This window comes from Gopherus evgoodei, chromosome 15, assembly GCF_007399415.2.
Source record: "Gopherus evgoodei ecotype Sinaloan lineage chromosome 15, rGopEvg1_v1.p, whole genome shotgun sequence".
NCBI lineage: Eukaryota > Metazoa > Chordata > Testudines > Testudinidae > Gopherus > Gopherus evgoodei.
Window position 1 is genome coordinate 3,287,028 of NC_044336.1, and position 12,967 is coordinate 3,299,994.

The window sequence follows — 12,967 nt, forward strand, 5'->3', positions numbered from 1 at the left end:
AAGGGTTGGTATAAAGATGGTGATGATCAACTGTTCTCCTTGTTTACTAAAGGTAGGACAAGAAGAACGTAAGAATGGCCATACTGGGTCAGACCAAACGTCCATTTAGCCCAGTATCCTGTCTTCCGACAGAGGCCAATGCCAAGTGCCCCAGAGGGAGTGAACCTAACAGGTAATGATCAAGTGATCTCTCTCCTGCCATCCATCTCCACCCTCTGACAAACAGAGTCTAGGGGCACCATTCCTTACCCATGCTGGCTAATAGCCATTAATGGACTTAACCTCCATGAATTTATCCAGTTCTCTTTTAAACGCTGTTATAGTCCTAGCCTTCACAACCTCCTCAGGCAAGGAGTTCCACAAGTTGACTGTGCGCTCTGTGAAGAAGAACTTTCTTTTATTTATTTTAAACCTGCTGCCTATTAATTTCATTTGGTGACCCCTAGTTCTTGTATTATGGGAATAAGTAAATAACTTTTACTTATCTACTTTCTCCACATCACTCATGATTTTATATACCTCTATCATATCCTGCCTTAGTCTCCTCTTTTCCAAGCCGAAAAGTCCTAGCCTCTTTAATCTCTCCTCCTATGGGACAAGTTCAAAACCCCTAATCATTTTAGTTGTCCTTCTCTGAACCTTTTCTAGTGCCAGTATATCGTTTTTGAGATGAGGAGACCACATCTGTATGCAGTATTCAAGATGTGGGCGTACCATCGATTTATATAAGGGCAATAATATATTGTCCTTCTTATTCTCTACCCCCTTTTGTATGATTCCTAACATCCTGTTTGCTTTTTTGACTGCCTCTGCACACTGCGTGGATGTCTTCCGAGAACTATCCATGATGACTCCAAGATCTTTTTCCTGATTTGTTGTAGCTAAATTAGCCCCCATCATATTGTATGTATAGTTGGGGTTATTTTTTCCAACGTGCATTACTTTACATTTATCCACATGACATTTCATTTGCCATTTTGTTGCCCAATCACTTTGTTTTGTGAGATCTTTTCGAAGTTCTTCACAGTCTGCTTTGGTCTTAACTATCTTGATCAGTTTAGTGTCATCTGCAAACTTTGCCACCTCACTTTTTACCCCTTTCTCCAGATCGTTTATGAATAAGTTGAATAGGATTGGTCCTATGACTGACCCTTGGGGGGGGGGCTTAATCTGCAGCAAGGGAGCTTTAAGTTGGATATTAGGAAAAACTTCCTAACTATAAGGATAAGTAAAGTCTGGAATAGGTTATCAAGGGAGGTTGTGGAATCCTCATCACTGGAGGGTTTTAAGAATAGGTTAGACAAATAGAGATGGTCTAGGTTTACCATCAGCACAGGGAGGATGGACTAGATGACCTCTTGAGGTCCCTTCTAGCTTACATATGATTACACGGCTGGAATTATAACAGAATATTAAGCAAAAAAACTATGGATCATACCAGCCAAACTAGACTGCTATTCAAATGTAATGTAGAGTAATAAAGTTAAAATGGAGTTAATAAAGTAATATTATCTGGATAGGAATAAAGCATTTGATGGAGCATTTCACAAAATGTCGCTTACAACATTACTGCAAATATAAATGTTGTCACATGGGGTGAAACTGGCATATGGACCACTGCAATTAATGGAAAGGTAATGTTAAATAGCCACACAGTTAGAAAGGAATTTGCCTAGGAGCTGTACTACAGAGATGGGGGTTAAGCCCAGTTTTAGTTTGCATCTGTGATTTAAAACTGCTTTAAAAATCCCTGCTCGAGTGTATAGAACCTGGATAGGCAACTAAATGGGACATGTAACTATGAGTGTCCAAAGAGAAGGGTCCAAAGGATAGGAACACCAAGAAAGGAGAGAAATCATTAAACACAGAAATTCCTGGGACCGATGGGGTAACATGGAGCACAGAAACTGTAGGCTGAATATTGGGAAATTGTATGACTGCTGAGATCTATTAAATTGTTGAATACAAGTGTCAGACATTTAACCCTGCATGGGCAGATTGTAGGACACAAGCCTGAGCATCTGGACAATCGCCGCTCTAATTTCAGTAGCCCATTGGATTCCTGACAGACGTGTGGGTAGCCGCTGCCAATGCTGGTGAGTCCCATCCTGTTTGCCAAAGCACCAGCATTTCCATGAGCATTAGGAAAGGAATGGCCTAGGGCTGCACTGGGTCCATTAGCTCTATGGGGAAGGTGGAGGGATTGGCCACTGCCATAGCACCGGCTGCACTGGCCGCAGGACCTGTTGTATGGGGAGGAGGCAGACATGCATTTTTCTTCCAGAGGAAATCCCCCAAAGCTAATGCAGCCAGGTATTCTCTTCTGGTTAGAACCTCCCGCACTGTGTTGTAAGCTCCTTTCAAAGCTGAGCTCCCTGTTCAGGGTCCATTGGAGCCATCAAGGAACCCCAGCTTGTTCTGTTGAAGGGGGGTCATGGCAACTTCCACTCCTCACACCTGAAGGAATGACCTGGGGAAAACACAGACACAGGAACAGCCTTGAGTTTTCTTGGAAATGACCAGTCTGATCACTGGTGAACGTGGAGATAAATTAACCATTTGGACTGCCAAGAATGTGCCCTTTCTCCTCAGAGCATTTTACTGAGGTATAGATGTGATTATTTTCTAAAAGCAGAGTGAAACCTGTGTGGAATAGAACTGCATTGTATTGGGAAGGCAGGTCACATGCTTCTACACGCTGTATGGAGGCCAAGACTTCTAGCATACACAATCAGTGCCATGCAGAAGCAGAATGGGGGCAGGGGACGGGCGGGGGGAAGAGACTTTAACAGGCTCCTCTTACAACAGTCAGTCTTTGCTGATCAACAGGCTGCAAACAATTGCAAAGCTGCAGAATACCGTTGGCTGATTTTGCATAAGTAAAAGTAAGTGGTTTGTTAACAAAACACAGTGTATTGGTCGTGCTGGGCTCTCACAGATCATTTTTGGATTGTTTCATTTCCGACAATGGGTTTTGTCATTTAGTTTTATCACTCACATTTTGTATTCACCAAATGCATGTTGAATTCTCCTGACTGTTCTCTTCACCCCTTCTGCACAGAACTGAATTATTCCTTATATTAAACACCATGGAACACGTTCTTGCCAATGAAAAGAGGACACACAATTTTGGGGTACTTGGTTTATAGCAAGGTTATATTAATAGATCATCCATCTAGCTCCTCATTACCACATTTCCCTCAGGGCTGCCCAGAGGATTCAGGGGGCCTGGGGTCTTCAGTGGCGAGGGCCCCCACTGCCAAATTGCCACCAAAGATCCAGCACTTTGGCAGTGAGTCCCGGGGCAGAAGAACCCCCCACTGTGGGTCTTTGGGGCACTTCGGCAGCGGGTCCTGGAGCAGAAGGACCCCCCGCTGCTGAAGACCCAGAGCAGAAGCTCCGGGGGCCCGGGCCCTGCAAGAGTTTTCTGGGTCCCCTGGAGCAAGTGAAGGACCCCGCTTCAGAGGCCCCAAAAAACTCTTGTGGGGGCCCCTGCTGGGCCTGGGGCAAATTGCCCCACTTGCCCCCCCGCCGGGGTGGCCCTGATTTCCCTTGCATTTTTGTCAGACTTTAAGTGTCTGCCCTTGTAACTGATCCAAGAGTCTGTCCTGCAAGGGCTAAAGTGCATGCCAAGCCAGGGTGTGAATCTACAGTGTGCTAGCCTGCTGGCTACTGACTGTCCATGTGGACCCTGCTACCACACCCTGAAAGATCCTAGCGCACTTTGATCTGCTGCTGTTTCAAAGTGGAGTAGATCAAAGTGCACTAAGGATCTTTTAATATACGGTAGCAGGGTCCACAGGCCAGTTAGTGCAAAGCAAGTACATGTGCCCCACCTGCCGTGCACTAGCAGACCATGTAGACAAGCCTTTACCGATCCATAAGATATTTAGCAAGGGTCAGTTTGGTTAGACACTTGCAGGAAGATGCTGGCACCTGGCTATAGTATGCTGAGGTACTTACTGCTCACAAAACCCCAGCAAGTCTGTATTCCATACAATGTGGCTGTCAGGGCTGCCACCTGTCTCGCTGGGCCTTATAGACCAGAGCTAATCAGCACAACATCTTACTTCTACCTCTCTAAGGTCTGCTTGCTCTGCTACAAGGTGGGAATTGCCAGGCTGGCAGGAAGGCTTCAGCCCATTCTGCTGATGTTGGTAAAGCTAATCCCATTGGTAATTCATGGACAAATTCCCATCTTGCCCAGGAGCTTCAAAGCACAAGGTCAGCATGTGCTAGCTGGAGAGATCGGCCAGTGCTGCACACCAGACAGCATTTCATCTTGTGTGTAAACTACACACACTGCTCAGGGATATCAGCACAGGTACACACTGCATTCAGAATGACTCTTACCGAACACAGTTTGCTTCCTTGGGTTACTGAAGGTATCTCCTTATGGTGTTGAAAGGAAAGGAAAAGAAAGTTAAATCCAAGGGAGTTCATTGTCTGGGTTACCTAGTAGCTTAATGTCTTTTACCATCTACTCTGAATATTACTGTACTACACAGCTGAACAATAGGATTGTGGAAAAGGGAGCATGTTTCCCATTTCATGTATAATTGCTCTTAACCATTAAACTACATAGGAGTTCCTCTGGACTACCAATTTGGATCCAAGGCCCACAAAGAACTGCCTGTATCCCACTCTCTCACTGTAAACGATTGACGTTAGAATGCTGAACCAGCGAACTGAGGTGCTGGAAAAGGTCAGATGCATTAAATATATTGTCCTGCATCAACGTCTGCACTGTTAGCTTTTTTTGTGCCCTTGGCAGGCTAAAAGGGGAAGTGTGCTGAGGGGCCTCCTCCTGCTTCTGTCACCACAGCCACATGTGCACAGCATGGGACAGTTCTCTTACACGAAATGTGAGTATATCCAGAGCATCAGAAATGGGGAGTGGGACACGTCTTGCTTTTCTCTGATCCCTCATGTTCTTCAGCTGAGCAACAAAGTCCAGGGCCCTGGAGAGTGGGCAGGCATCTGAGACTTACCTTGAAATGCTGAGCTGACAAAGAATAAGGGAGCCTTAGCCCTAGCCTCTTTACACACTGGCATCTGCCAACACAGTACTCTACCCCTCTATTTTTGGTGAATAATAATTTACTCTTTAGTTGTAAATGTGTTGAAGCTCTGATCTCTCGTTCTCTGTTAATTACTGAGAGACATGACTGGCTGAAGGTTGCATGGAGTCAGCTGCCCTGAGATTTGTTTGCTTAGTCACATGCATTGCCCTCTGAAAGGCTGCAGCCGGCCTGGGGGATGGAGAAAGCTGGAAAAAGTCCCTGATAATCCCAAATAAGGGAATCGTCTGCACCTTGGTAGATTACTTCAACCAGTAAGAAATTTCTTTTCAAAATGTAGGCTTCACAGATTGTAACTGTCTAGTGCAAATCAATCTCTCTCTATACACACACACACACACACACACACACACACACACACACACACACACCATTGACAGTGATAGAGAATTAGGAAAATACAGCATGTGAGGTGAGATTCTCATTTACATTATTTCCCCTTTTCACCTGTCTGCCAGGGTGAAGCACTTTGACTCATTCACTCCCATGTTAGGGCCCCTTTACACATACCACCATACCCTGGTGCCTGCCCCCCACTTGGAATGATAGTGGAAGGGAGCCCCTCCCTCCTGCAGATGCAGGAGTCTCAGCATGGGGTCCCCTCCTTCATCCAGGAGTGGCAGCAGGACCCACCTCCTCTTAGGAACAGAAAGGGAGGAAACAAAGGGTCCCCTCTGCCCCTGGAGAGGCAGGGAGCTCCAGTATTTGCCCCAGTTATCATGATGTATCTGCTTGGGTGGGTGAGTGAGTGGGTCGGTCAGGCCTGCTGCACCTTCCCCTCCCTCCTGTGGCACCCCAAAGCATGAAACGGGCTGTTTTCCCATTACAGAGCTATCGTTTCAGGCTCCCTGCAGATGCAGGCAGTTGTCATTGCATCGGTTACACTCAGGTCATATTCTCAAACTTTTGTTTGCAAACATGAGGGCTAGAATTTACTCTTAAAAAAGAAAGAAAACTGAGATTCAGCAGGAATTCCCTAGCTCTGTGTCTTAATCCTAATCTGAAAATATATTGAGAAGATATTTTCCTATTCCTACAATGTTATGTGGTGAGGACCTTCTAGTAATGACACAAGAAAAAGAAAAATGCTCCCTTTATAATGTAAACCGGTAAGTGTGTGTATGTGTGAGTGATACTTTCATAGAGCTTAAGGCCAGAAGGGACCATTAGATCATTTAGTCTGATCTCCCGTGTATCACAGGCTATTACATTTCATCCAGTTACCCCTGTATTAATTCCAAAGATTTTAGTTAATCCAAAACATTTCAGCCTTTGGGAGACTAAATTGTGTGCCATAGGTGTAGACCAAGAGAGTCTGAGGTGCCAGCAGCACCAAAGGTCCCACCAGTGACCTAGACCCCTGAAGCGGCAGGGGCAGGGAATTAATATGGTGAGTTATGCCCATAGGGTCCAGGAGACAAACCATGCTGCAGAGAAAGGTGAAAACTCCCAAGGTCCCCTGCCAATCTGATCTGGGAGAAAATTCCTCCCTGACTCCTAATCTGCCAATCAGTTAGATCCTGAGCATGTGAGCAAGGCACCCCTCCAGGCATCTTAAAAAAAAAAAAAAGAAAAAAAAAAAAAAAGGATTGTCTATCACCTCACAGCACTGGCCCACCCTGTTCAGCATCCCATCTCCAGCTGTGCCCAGTCCTGATACTTCAGGGAAAGACAAAAATAACTAAAATACATCAGATCAATTATGCCTTGAGTGGGATGGGAGAAGGAGAGAAGATTCCTTCCCGACCCCTGCAGGCAACTGACTGAAGCCCTGACTGAAGCCCTGAGATTTGATTATTGTCATAACCTTAAAGCATTGCTGCAAGTGTTCTGAGCATGTTGAGGATACTGCAGGCAATCCCAGTCTCCCCATAGCCCATAAAGGAAGAGGATGAATATGGGGGCTCAAACACAAGCTCCAAAGCCAGAAGGGACCACCCATTCTTTTTTCTCTCTCACACACACACACACAGTAGAATTTCTCCCAGAAACTGGATTAAAGAACATCCTTCAGAAAGGTAGCTTGTCTCATCTTGTACACTGAAAACAATAGCGAGTCAACCATCTCCCCTGCTAAGCAGTTCCAATATTTAATTACCCTCACCGCTTGGAAATTGCATCTCGTTTCATGATTGAATTTGTCAAACTTCAACTTCCAGCCATTCGATCTTGTTTTGCCAATGTCACCAAGGTTGACAAGCCCCCTCCTCTCAGATCTCTGTTCCATGATGTGTAAGTGCCTAGACACAGTGATCACATCACCTCTCCGCCTTCTCTCTAATAAGCTAAATACATTGAGCTCTTTAAGCCTCACATGGTACGGCTTGTTTGTTTTCCAGCATCTCGATCATTTTAGTAGCCGCTCCTTTGAACTCTCTCCAGAATTTCCACATCCTTCTTGAAGTACAGACACCAGAACTGGACATAGAATTCTAGTTGTGGTCCTACCAATGCAGTGTACACAAGCCATAATCACAGCCCTTCTGTTACACAGGGGCCCATTGGTGGTTCATTGCTCTGTGTCAGCATCTCATGTCAGGCCTGACAGACTCACTACACCTCACACACTGGTGTCATGATACAGACCCAAAAAGAGTGGCCTGTAAGGCACCAGTTACAAACTAGTAACATCCTGGTTCTGAAAATCCTTGCTTGATGTATGTACGGGCTGTGCACAAAGAGTTCTGGACATGTGCTGGAATTATGTCCTTAAAATGTGTTCAGCAAGCAATGCCTAAACCCAGTCTGCTCTAGACAAAGGAATATGGATGTTCTTGTCGGACCAGCCTGGCTGTCAGGCAAAGAATGAAAAAAAATTTACATATAAAGTAAACAAAGCTATCAAGCTAACAAGCAAGGTAGAAGAGCACAAGAGATCTCTTCCCAGCCTGAGTAACGGAACTTTATCTGAGAATACATGTAAAAGGTTTACTGGACTATAAAGACAGGAGATCTGAACCAGAAAATTCAGGATTAGGAGGGTGCTGGCATCATTCTGCAAAGAGTAACTGGGCTATAGAAGCCTCGCTCTGACCGGATGCTTGTCTGCTGGCTGTTGGTGTCAGGGCTATGAGCTGCAGCAGCATAGCACTGAAGATACAGAGTTGCAGGGCAGGCGGTTACATGGCCCTTTACTGCTCTGGATTGAACCCCAAGGTATCACACCTACTTCTACTTGATATTCTGTTTTTGTACATCTAAGAATCTCATTTGCCCTTTTTGCCACAGCATTGCACTCAGAACTCCTGCAGAGGCAATTATCTACAATGATCCCTTCTGAGGCTTTGTTTTCCAAGACAGAGTCTCTTATCCTGTAGGTATAACCTGTGTTCTTGATTTCCAGATGTATCAAGCTGTATTAAAATATGTTTTGTTGGATTGTGACCACTTAACCAGGTGACTGATCACTCTGTAGCGGTAACCTGTCCTCATTATTTTCTATCCCACCAATTTTTGTGTCATCTGCAAACTTTACCAGCAAAGGTTCTATATCATCATCTAGATAATTTTTATCAAGAATTAAATAGTGTTTGACCAAGAAACAATCCCTGGGAAACCATGCTAGAAACAGCCAGACTTATTGATGTCTCCCCATTTGCAACAGCATTTTGAGATCTGACAATGAGCCAGGTTATTTTTTTTTTAATCAATTTTATGTATACCCTGTTAGTTTCATATAATGCAAACTTCTTAATCAAAATGTCATGTGGTACTAAGACAAATGCCTTGCAGAAATCCAAATACACTATACCAACACAGTTACCTTTATCTACCAGACCTGTAATCCTGTCAAAAAAAAGGTTAGTTTGATGAGACATGCCTTCCACGAAACCATGCTGACTGCTTTAGTTATATTTGTAGCTACAGTGAGGCAGAGACCCCCCTACCCTCCCCCTGATGGGTAGAGCCAAACTCTCCCCCCTCGCCGGAAGTTACGGGGTGGGACAGGAAATATAAAGTTCAGTGGTCCTTGCTTCTAGGAAGCCAAGCCTTCTCAGGACCTAAGCAGACCAGTTCCTACTCCCTGAAGAGACAGAGGACCCTGAGGCACCCACCCAGGGGCGGTTCCAGGCCCCAGCACACCAAGCCCATGCTTGGGGCGCCATGCTGCGGGGGGGCTCTTTGCCGGTCGCCAGAAGGACGAAAGGCAGGCCCCGCTGGTCCTGTGGCTCCAGTGGACCTCCCACAGGCATGCCTGCGGAGGATCCGCTGGTTCTGCGGCTCCACTGAAGCCATGGGACCAGTGAACCCTCCACAGGCACGCCTGCAGGAGGTCTACTGGAGCCACGGGACTGGTGACTGGCAGAGCGCCCTCCGTGGCATGCCGCCGTGCTTGGGGCAGCGAAATGTCTAGAGTCGCCCCTGCACCCACCATGTGCATCTTGGGGAATACCTGAGGACCTAGACATGGTGGAGAAGTCTCAGACCTTGAGTGAGCCAATGCACTTGCCCAACTCTAAAGACAGGCTCAGGCATCCAGAAATAGTTTTATCTGTTGGTGCTTTGGGTACCTTCGACATGGCTGTCCCATGATGTACTGCAGCTTCAGCCAGGTATGGACTCAGGGGGGTGGTTCTAGAGCCTGTAAGCAGCCCTTGGGTAAGGTGACCATTCCTCTCAATGTGGACAGAATCCAAGTCTCTGGCCTCATTGACTCCTGATGCAGATAGACTCATCCATCTGGACCACGTCAAGCCCCCAGACCCACTGCTGGGAGTCATCTGGCTGCAATGCATACATGGGGACGTGAGCTCTACTCCAAAGCGTCCATCACCATAACGGTGAAAGGAGAGACACAGGACATGATGGTAGGCCTGGTGCTGAGACCAGCATTCCCCATCATCTTGGGCTGTGACTAGAGGGGGTTTGCTGCTAATGTTGGGTCCCAACTGCAAACTCCACCGCCCTTGCCAACAAAGAGTCCACCCAAGCAGCCTGTTTGTGAAGAGGCCTTGAATTTGGGGGCAGACTTCAGTCGGGACCAAGGGGAGGATCCCACTCTCAGTCAGGTCTCTGAGCAACTGGCTCATGTCAATGGAATCATGGACAAGCCCCATCAAATGACACTGTATCCCTCCTTTTGAATTGACCAGTGACTGCTTTTACTGGATCAACCCTTCTGGGCTCAGCTTGCGGTACCCCAATGCCACCAATGTGTGGTCTTGTGACTCACCCATGACATTCCAGCAGCTGGCCACCTGGGTCATGAGAAAACATTAGCGTGAGTCCTGGCCTGGTTCTTCTGGCTCAGGGCGCACCAGGTGAAAGATTCTGTGACTCCTGTGGCCTTGTGTGGAATGCCAAAGGCTCCCCTCATCCTGTTGTCAATGATTAGCACCTCATTCAAGAGGATCACCATGGACCTAGTGGGGCCCTTCACAAATATCATGAAGTTCAAATATATCCTGGTGGTTTTAGATTATGCCACCTGGTTTCCCCAAGTGATCCCCCTCTGAAACATCCTGGCATGAACCATATATGAAAAAATGTGAAATCAGTTTTTTGGTCCAACAGGGTTCAGTCAAATCACTGCTAATAACATCTGTTGAAGACAAAGATCATTAGGGCCCTAAATAATTATGAGAACAAACCTCTGATGCAGAACTATCTGGATCACTTTGAAAGTTGGGCAGTTAAACAATATTGATTTTAAGGCCGCCATACGCAAGGTTATAGATCTAGGAACAAATAGAGTAGGTCACACTGAAAGGCTGGGGAATAGAATGTAGGGGTCAAAAAGACTTAATGTTCTTCCTAGCTATATAAACAGTAATACTGACTAAGAGTAGGGAGCTGATATTATCCTGCATGCAATGCAGGGGAGACTGTTGCTGGATACTGTGTCTAATTCTGGTGTCCACACTTGAACAAGGATGTTAAAAAACTGAAGAGAGTTAAAAGAAGAGCTGCAAAAAACCCTCCAACTCTGGAGAATAAGCCTTATGACAAGCAATTTAAGGTGTCCAATCTATTTATTAGAAAAAGGTGCTTACCAATTGCTTGCTGTTCATAAATTGCATTGTCAATTGCTAGGCCAGATGTTTTGTTATAAAATATATTCAAGAGACCAAATGACCAATATCAGTCAGGTTTATTGCTATAAGCCTGTAATAATAGAGTACAGGAAAAAGACTGATGCCAGTCTCCAGGAAGCCATCTTGTACAGCAATGTTTCATTCACCTTGCAGAGAAGGGGCACACGCAGAGATATAAATAATACTAATTGAAATGTGTATGATGATTTTTCAAGTTACGTGTCTCTTTACCCATCACTAAAATCCACTCATTCAGTTTGTCCCAGTTACCTACATTGTTGTTCCTTCCTTTTCTTTATTTTGAATACCAGCATTCTACGTACTGGTCAATGTAGCTGTGGTTCATCACAGCTGCCTTGACTGAGGACTTTTGCTGCTGGATAGAGATAGTTGGCACAAGAAGGATTTTGCTTCCTTGAATGACCCCACTTGCTGAGGGACTAATCAGAAGGAATGTGTCAGGCTAACATCTTGGCATTATTTCCAGCCACACCAATTCACTGGACACTGACAAGGTACAAAAAATGTCAGCTGTGAACGTTGTGCACTGTTTGTCCTACAAAGCCATTGCCCTTGAGGGCAAAATAGCTGATCATTCACCTCCCTGTTTACAGAGCTGTCAGCAGGACTGCACAGTTGCTTGAAGATGATGCAGAGGACAGCAGCACACCTGCTCGCAGCATGGAGCCGCTTTGATCATGTTACAGCTACCCGGTATTCTTCACACTGCACGCATGTGATGAGATGGTGGCTGGACTTTAAATTGACCTTTTTTTATTCTTAAAGTGGGTTCTGGCAGTGTCCAAGACCTCAGTCCTTGGGAGTATCTGCATTCCCCTGCCCACACTTTTCAGGTGTTATCATTGCAAGTGCTCATGCGATTACTGTGATTGCACCTGGGGATAGCACTGCCCTCCACGTCTCCTCCTCCACTTGCATCCCCCTTGCCCAGTTTTTAACATAATTGGAAAACCACATTTTTAGAGGTCTTTTCCATGTTCATTGCCATGGCCTCTGTGCAGGAATCCCTCCCCGCCTCCCATTTTTAACAATACAACATTTTTGGCCTTTTAAATAATGTATCTATTATTTGTATCGTATATAGTACTGCTTGTGCATGGGCCTGAGTGCCTCAGTGTGGGCGTTTTATAAAAAATATCATTGTGTATGGAGCACCGTGCCTAAAGGAGCGGTGTTTTCTGTGATAGGCTGAGGAGGAAGAACTCATCCCCACAGGACAAAGGCCAGCAATATGACCTGACTGCAGGGGCAGCTCTAGGCACCAGCTTGGGGCAGCCCATTTGCAGGGGAGGCATGGGAGCTGAGACGCTACAGGGGACTCTGGGAGCTGTAGTTCCTTGGTTAGCTCCCTGCCTACAGAGCCAGCCCTGGAGCAGGGAAAGAACTACATTTCCCAGCATTCCCTTGGCCACTACCAACTGGAAAGGAAGGAGGGCGACCTCATGCGGCAGCGTGCTGGGGGTGGAGAGTTGCACTGTGAATGGTAGTGAGACCATATTTTAACATTCAAAAAACAGAACATTCCAGGGGGAGGGAGGGTAACCCCACCCTGCCACCATCTACTCCCTCTGACTGCCCCCCACAGAAACCCCAACCCATCCAACCCCCACCCTGCTCACCCCCCTCTGGGACCCCACCCCATATCTAAGCCTCCCTTCTCCTTGTCCCCAACTGCTCCCTCCTGAGACCTCCCCCAGCTTCCCACCCAGGACCCCACCCCCTATCTGTCCCCTGACAAACCCTTGGGACTCCCATGCCTATCCAACTGCTGCCTGTACCCTGACTGCCCCCCCCCAACCTCTGATCCATCTAATGCCCCACTTCTCCCTG